At 38.6% G+C, this 8,542-nt stretch overlaps 1 pseudogene; it reads left to right on the top strand.

Annotated features, from left to right (window-relative positions):
• Positions 1-5,292: 5,292 nt before the first annotated feature.
• LOC129034641 (COP9 signalosome complex subunit 3-like) lies at positions 5,293-8,045 on the top strand (annotated as a pseudogene).
• The last annotated feature ends 497 nt before the right edge of the window (positions 8,046-8,542 follow it).

Raw genomic sequence — 8,542 nt, 5'->3', positions numbered from 1 at the left:
TGCACATTTTGGACTTGAGACTGCAGTATCAACTCTTGCCTTAATTCTGTCTGTTTCTATCTATCTATCATCTATCTGTCTATCTATCTATCTATCTATCTATCTATCTATCTATCTATCTATCTGTCTGTCTGTCTGTCTGTCTATCTATCTATCTATCTATCTATCTATCTATCATCTATCTATGTATCCATCCATCCTTCCACACACACACATATATTTGATTCTGATTCTCTGGAGAACCCTGATTAGTGCACCTTGTTTCCATATTTTTCAGAGAAATAGAATGCAAAATCATCAGATAACAGTGAACAGAATGAGGATGTATTGTAGGTTTGAGGGGAGAAGAATAAAAGGGCAAGGGAAGCTCAGCTGATTGCCTGGCTGCATTCAGGGCCAACTTGAGGTTAATGGTCATGCACTTTAAATGACTCCTCAGGAAGAATGTATTTTTGTTTGTTTTGTTTTGTTTTTGAGACAGCGTCTCCCTCTGTCGCCTGGGCTGGAGTGCAGTGGTAAGATCTCGGCTCACTGCAGCTTCTACCTCTTGGGTTCAATTGATTCTCCTGCCTCAGCCTCTCGAGCAGCTGGGATTACAGGCATGCACCACCATGCCCGGCTAATTTTTGTATTTCTAGTAGAGAGAGGGTTTCACCATGTTGTTCAGGCTGGTCTCAAACTCCCGACCTCAGATGATCCGGCCTGCAAAAATGCTGGGATTACAGGTGTGAGCCACCACGCCCAGCCAAAGGAAGGTGTGTTTTAATGTGGACCCATTTGGCCTTGGGGGGTCCAATGGGTCCAGATTGCTTACCTGTACCTATGCTAGGGTGGGGTGAGTGGAAAGCTAAATAAGATCTGTTTGGGTTTTGCCAGTGCAGTAGCATGAAAAAGAAGGAAGGAGTTGAAAGTGTGGGTGAGAGACTGATCATAAAATATTGATCACGTAATTTCAGCTGGGTAAGGAGAACAGTTGGAAGAGGGGATTAGATCGTGGAAAGGTGAGTTCTTTGTTTTGAGGAGGTGGGAGGATTGTGTTTTAGAGTGAGCATTTTAGAACAATAAGTGGTAGAATGCAATGCTTGAAATTTCCATTATGAAGAGTTCGTTCTTATAAGTAATGACAGTCTAGGCCATAAGGATGGAAGGGAGATGCTAAATTGGGGAGAACAAGTGTACTTGAGAGGAAGTCAAAGAACCAAGTGGTCTGTTCTAGGAAGATTATCTATGTGGATATTGAAATCACCAAGAACAATGAATGTATAGTGTTAGAAAGCAAGTCATTAAGCCAAGAACTAAAATCTCCTGGAAAAGAGAAGAGTGAACCAAAAGCCAATAGATGCCTACAACTCGAAGTGGTAGCAGGTGGTCTGACAATATGTGATTCCAAACCAGATGGTTTTATGGAGGAGACTGGGAAAACCATCCAGAAATGGAGAGGAGGAGCCAGAGGGTCCTCACTGTCGTAAGTATGACATTTGAAGGAGAGACACAGCTAGAGTCATGCTTCAGTAGAATCATAGTCCAAACAAACTGTTCTGCCAGCTCCATTTAGAAAAGTCTCAAAAGAAAACAGGGACTTTAAATGGGTCTAGTTTGGGCCCATTTCTGGCCAGTTACTGTGTCCAGGAAGGTAAGGGCCTGAAATTGACAATATTCACTAGCACTATGTTTCTTTTGAGAGAGTTAAACACTAAAGCCATTAAAAATAAAAGAAAAGAAATAAAACTAAAGCAGGCCAAAGTAACAGGGTACAAAGAAATATGGTACATAATATAGCCTGTAGTACTCTAATGATTGTAAAAATATCACCCAATTGGTTAACAATACATCATTATGTTGCTTGGGAGTTTAGAAACAAAAAGGAGAAAGAAATGAGCCAATGTATCAAGAATATGAAAAATACTGAATCTAAAGACCACAAGTCCTAAAGATTTCTTGAATTTAATCTATTATTCTTCTTTTGGCATTCACACATTCTGCTAGACTTTCTTACTTTTAAATTGGCGGAACTCATTACTGAAGACATAATCTGAAAGGTGCTCTTTTTATATTTTGGAAGTAGTAAGTTAAGAAGACGTGTTCGTGTAAAGTAGGCAGTTTTGACTGGTTCCAAATCTACATTACTTAGGTGAAGTACAGTTGAATAGTATTACTCAGCGGATTTTTTTAAAAGTTGGTTGGTCAGGTTAGATTATTGTCGCCTTCCCAAAAGAACTGGGGCTCGAATTCCACTGTACAATTATTCAACTTCCTTGTTCATTTGAATAGGCACATTTAGCTCTCAATAATCAGCTTCTGGATAGAAAGGGGACAAATTGTAAAAGACGGAAAAATCAAAGTGAATATTTATAATGGAATTTACAATTCAAACTCCTAGAGTGAAACAGGGCCGAGAAGAGAAAAAAGAAAAGTTAACAAAAAATGTCAGCTCCTTGACCTAGAACAGAAATCTCAGTATTCATCAAAGGTAAGGAATTATACCACAGGAATCCCTTGATACATTTCTAAATACTTTTTCACCAACAGTCTTACACTGGAGTCTAGTCTTGGTTCTAATTGAACTAGCTAGTTAACTCGTAGCAAGACACTGACCATCTCTGAGCCTTGCTGAATAAACTTTGTAAACTGACATGAAACATTAATTAATGCTCTTATTTTGAAACTCTACTACTGGTTAAATATGTGTACATATATGCATCTATATGTATATATTTATTTATAATTTTTGTATGGGATTATGTTTTCATGTCTTCAGGGTATGTATCTGGGATTGAAATGCTGGGTCATATGGTGATTCTATGTCTAACATTTTGAGGAACTGCCGACATGTTTCCAAAGTGGGGCACCATTTTATATTCTCAACAAGGAATGAGAATTCCAATTTCTACACATTCTTGTCAATGTTTGTTACTGTGTTTGACATGAGCTGGTGATATTTTTTAAATTTTTATTTATAGTCTATATATGCTTATTAATTGTGTAGCCTTAGACTACATGCTTGGCCTCTCTGCGTTTGTTTTTTCATTTGTATCTGTACAGGCTTTTCTTGAGGATTATATACAACTATATATAGTTTCTGCCACCAATAACTAATTAAAACTAGAAATTGTCAATAGATTTATTCTCTATCTGGTTTCATATTCTTTGGGGCTTTAAATGTTATCACACACTGTGAAGACTGTTAATTATGTGAACTTTCCATTCTTCACTGTCAGGCCTATAGCTGCAGGGGGAGAGACGCCATTACATTTTTACTGTTGAGCTCTGTATCATTATCCCTATACTGTGGGCACTAAATGATTGAGCGTGTGAACTTACAGGGAAAAATTTTGAGTCACATATAGAAATGAGTCTTACCAAGGACTTCTCAAAAACATGTGCTATGAAAATGGTAGGTTACCCTTCTCTAGCAATGAATTACTACTTTTGAAGGGACATGCTCTTGTAATATCAGTAAAAGATTTTTCCAGGTAGATCAGGATTTCCTGTCAACTGTGTAAGAGACCATCTTTAACTAGGTTCACCATCATTTCTGGTAGAAAAATGTGGAAGGCCCTCATGACCTTATATTACATTGCCTTCCAAATTCAATGATGTTGGTCAAAGCACAGAAATTGGGTTGGTAACCAACTGCCAGGCTCATGATTGTATGTTTAAATAAGTGGTGATAACTTTAAAATAAACATAAGTATTACTACATAAAATTTAAGTATTATAATCTGATGTAATTTAAATAAATTTAAATCATTGTATTTTCAAACTTCAGGGTACTTTTTATTGCACTTTCTGAGTAAGGTTTTTAGGAGTTTTATTAGTACATAATTGACATGCCATAAAATCAACACTTGAAGTTTACAATCCAGTGGTTTTTAGTATATTCATAGAGTTGTACAGCATGACCACAATCCAAGTTTGGAAAACTTTTATTAACTCAAAAATAAATCCTATCATCATTAGCATTCACCTCATAATCCTTCTTCCCTACAGTCTTCAGCCGTAGATATTAGGGTTAATGTGCTTTCTGTCTTTATAAACTTGCCTATTCTGAATACTCTGTATAAATATGTGGCTTTTGTGACTGGCTTCTTTTACTTAGTGTAATGTTTTCAAGGTCCATCCCTGTTGTAGCATGTATTAGTATTTTTATTTCTTTTATTTTCATTTATTTGATTCGAATAATAATCCATCATATGAGCAGACCACATTTATTTATCCAGTCGTCAGTTTAAGGACATTTCTGCTGTTTCCACTTTTTGCTCTTTTGGATAACACTGCTATGAACATTCATGTACAAACTTTTGTATGGACATATGTATTCATTTCTCTTGGGTATATACCTACCATATGCTAGGTCATATGGTAACTCTGTGTTTAACATTTTGAGGAACTGCCAAAATGTTTCCAAAGCAGGTGGACTATTTTATATTCTCAGCAAGGCAATGGGAAGTCGAGTTTCTCTGTGTCCTTGTTAACACACGTTGTTGTCTGTTTCTTTGATTATAATCTCGCTAGTGAGGGTGGATTGGTATTTCACTGTGTTTCTGAGTTGCGTTTTTCTAATGACTAATGATGTTGAACATCTTTTTATGTGTTTATTGGCCATTTGTGTATCTACTTTGTAGAAATGTCTGTTCAGGTTCTACACTCATTTTTTAATTGGATTATTTGTCTTTTTATTATGGAGCTGTAAGAGTTCTTTACATAGTGTGGGTAAATACAAGTTCATTGTCAGATATATGAGTTTTCAAATACGTTTTTTCCCATTCTCTGGATTGTCTTTTCATTTTCTTGATGGTATCAGGAAATTTAAAAATTTTAAAAATTTTTAAATGTTAATGTAGTCCAATTTATATTTGTTGCTATTGTTGCTTGTGCTTTTGGGGTGCTCTCATATTTAGGGCTATGGTATATTTTGAGTTAATCTTTACAAACAGGATGAGCAAGGGGGTCCCAATTTATTCTTTTGCATGTATCTATTCAGTTGTCCCAGAACCATTTGGTGAACAGTATTTTTTCCCCATTGATTGATTTTGGGCACTGTTGTCAAAGTCAATGAACTGTAAATGTATGAGTTTATTTGTGAACTCACAATTCTATTCAACTGATCTACAGGTTTATCTTTTTGCCAGTGCCACACAATCTGGATTATTGTCTCGGTCCCTTGCAAATCGGCTTATCCACTCCTGGAAAAATGTTTGAATCCCTTTGCTAAATTGCTGCAGTCCTTCCTCCCAGAGTGGCCACCTAGTCCTGCCCAAGCTGCCTCTACCACTTGGGTTGTATCAGGGAATGATGACTGCCCCAAAGCAATATGTGACCAGTGAACCACAGCTCTCAACTCAAGGGCAAATGACTCAGCTTTGTGAACTGATTGACTGGAGTAGAGAATTCCTTGCAAAGAACTTACATCATCTGGGTATTGTGCTTGGGGCTCCTGATGTACAGGAACACCTTTTGAGGGTTCTTGCTGTTTTGTTTGTGAGGTCTTCTATGCCTACTGTTCCTGATGTGGAAACACTATTCTCACAGGTTTCACTTTTCAACAGTACTTGTGATGGGCTTTGCCATCAGTTAACGAATACTTTTACTGGGCTTTGCCATCAGTTAACTAATGCATTTGTCGAAAGAAAACAACCCCTGAGAGGAATTGGCATTCTTAAAGGAGCTATAACAGGCTGCGGATGAATACAAACCAGCTGACCTGAATACATGCTGATTTCTGCCAGCTTTGTTTGCAGGCGAAATGCTTTAAGCCTGTCCTTCCAGCTCTTGACATGGCTATGATGGATATCTGTATAGAGAATGGAGCTGTATTAATCATATTTTCTACTTTCTGTATTTTACAATGCTTTGACATATTTGGAGCCTTATGGCCCTGGGGGCGGGGGACTGCTAATTAGCTAATTTCCTAGAGGTGGCTAACAAGTTTCCTATGAGCACAACTTTGACATGCAAGCCAACCAATTCCAAGTACATACCCACATCCGCTTTCCTTCATCAGGCTCCTGCAGGACAGGGCATCCTCCTCCTGCCCTAAATCACCCCAGGGCAGGGTGCCAGATAACTAGGGATGACCCTCATGTCCCAGAGTCTGCTGAAATTATTCAAACTACCCAATCCTACCCCCGCTCAGCTTTTCTACCCTACCTTGATCATTTACTGCCTCAACAAAGACAGTATTGGCTCTGGTCCTTACTTTCCCCTCCCCTTCTCCCTCCTGACTGCCCCACGCCTCCTCTTATAGCCCTCAGTGTGTCCTGCCCCTCTCTTGGAAACCATGAGTGACAAACTATCTTTTCTATTTATTTATTTATTTATTTATTGAGATGGAGTCCTGTTCTGTCACCCAGGCTGGAGTGCAGTGGCACGATCTTGGCTCACTGCAACCTCCGCCTCCCGGACTCAAGTGATTTTCCTGCCTCAGCCTCCTGAGTAGCTGGGATTACAGGCGTGTGCCACCACACCTGACTAATTTTTGTATTTTTTTAGTAGATACGAGTTTCACCATCTTGGCCAGGCTGGTCTGGAACTCTTGACCTCAAGTGATCTGCCCGCCTTGGTCTCTCAAAGTGCTGGGATTACAGGCATGAGCCACCTTGCCCGGCCCCAACTATCTTTTCAATGGTAGTTGACTCCTGATCTATTGCCATTACCATATCTGAATTAAAGACAAAATCCTAGGCACATTGTAAAATAGGAAACGATGATGCAAAGCACTGTTTATGTTACTGTTGTCATGGAGGGATGACCTGTACTGGCTGAAGAGCACTTTACCTTCTGAACAAGCTGAACCCACTCTTGCCCTGTCAGGTCGTCATATCATATTGGATTGAAATCGTAAGTTTGTTGCCCCATGAGTGTGGCAAGTCAATACATAGATATACCCAGTTGCAGCAGAGAAAGAGGTTTAATTGTAGTGCTGCCAAATGAGGAGATGGGAGGAAACCTCAAAATTTGTCTCCCTGAGTAGTTTGGTGCTAGGAATTTTAAGGGTTTTGGCATGGGCTGGAGTGTGGAGATCACTGATTGGCTGAATTGTACAGGGTGAAGTCATGGGGCCGGGAGATGAAGAAACCATATTCTTATGCTCATTCACGTCTTCTGTGGGGCCTTGAAGCTGGTTAACCTCTGTTGTCCTGCTGGAAGTCAGGATCTGCTTAAGCAACTCTTAAGCAAAAGCTTTATGTTTCCAATGTCAGAGATCCTGTCTTAAGCAAAAGCCCTATGATTCTAAGGTCAGAAATCCTACCTATGGGAACACTGGGGATGCAAGTGGTCAGTACTTGCAATGGGAGTTTCGGTTTCAAGGAAATGGGTCAAAGGGTAGACTGATAAATGCTTAATTATAACTACATTTCTGTCGAGAATTCTTGGTAACTCTGTGAGGATGACTTCAGAATCATGTAAAAAGTTGATGATAGTTTTTTTGATATTACTTGTCAGAGTACAATAGCTACCAAATATAGATCTCCAATTATTGGTAGATTCATTAAGCTCCTTAGCAATGCATATTATGAGTTAGCCCAAGTCTATTCAACCAGTAATCTCTCAGAACTCCAAAATCTGAATCTGGTAAACAAGCACAGTGAAATTATTACTTATGATAACAAAAAAAGGCTTGTGAAAAAACACTTGTTGTCTCTTTATAAGAACAACACTCAATGGCTTACAAAGACTTTTTAGCTCTATCCTTACAAGCAAGGTATGGCAAAACATGTGCAGATAGCTAGACCTTAAAAGGCAGAAAAATATGTCAAAGCATGATAGAAGATGGCAAAATTTTTGCAAGTATTAAGCAAAAGAATGGTATAGTTAGTTTTTATAATGACCCTGAAAATTATAATATATAATCCAGCCACACTTCATAACACTGATCGGGAGGTGCTGAAACAGAAAGCACTTGATAAGCAGCTGAAAGCCATGGACCAAGAGACTGCAGTGAATACCCAAGGTGTAACAAGGGTATGAGGTCACAAGAAGAGGATTCTGTAAACGTCTCATTACAACTGAAGCTAACAGACATCCTGAGATGTCACAATTGAAACAGATAAATACAAGATGTGATTATCTATTGAAAAATTGAGTCTTTTATTAAAAAACATTCTCACCAAGAAAACTCCAGATATAAATGGATCAACTGTGAATTTTTCCAAATATTTAGGAAAGAAATAACGTCAGCCTTATAGAAACTCTCCCAAAGAATAGAAAGAGAAAAAAATTCTTCCAAACTACTATTATGAGGCAAACACCAGTTGATACCCAACCTTAAGAAGAACATGATAAGTAAAGAAAATTATACCAGTATCTCTCTTAAACATAGATAAAAAATTCTTAATCAAAAAATGATGAGTTCATGTCCTTCGTAGGGACATGGATGAAACTGGAAACCATCATTCTCAGCAAACTGTCTCAAGGACAAAAAACCAAACACCACATGTTCTCACTCATAGGTGGGAATTGAACAATGAGAATACATGGACACAGGAAGGGGAACATCACACACCGGGGACTGTTGTGGGGTGGGGGAGGGGGGAGGGAT

Source organism: Pongo pygmaeus, chromosome 3, assembly GCF_028885625.2.
Source record: "Pongo pygmaeus isolate AG05252 chromosome 3, NHGRI_mPonPyg2-v2.0_pri, whole genome shotgun sequence".
In the NCBI taxonomy this organism is placed as follows: Eukaryota; Metazoa; Chordata; class Mammalia; order Primates; family Hominidae; genus Pongo; species Pongo pygmaeus.
Note: the sequence above shows the minus strand (reverse complement) of the source record. Positions and strands in the feature narration are given on the sequence as shown.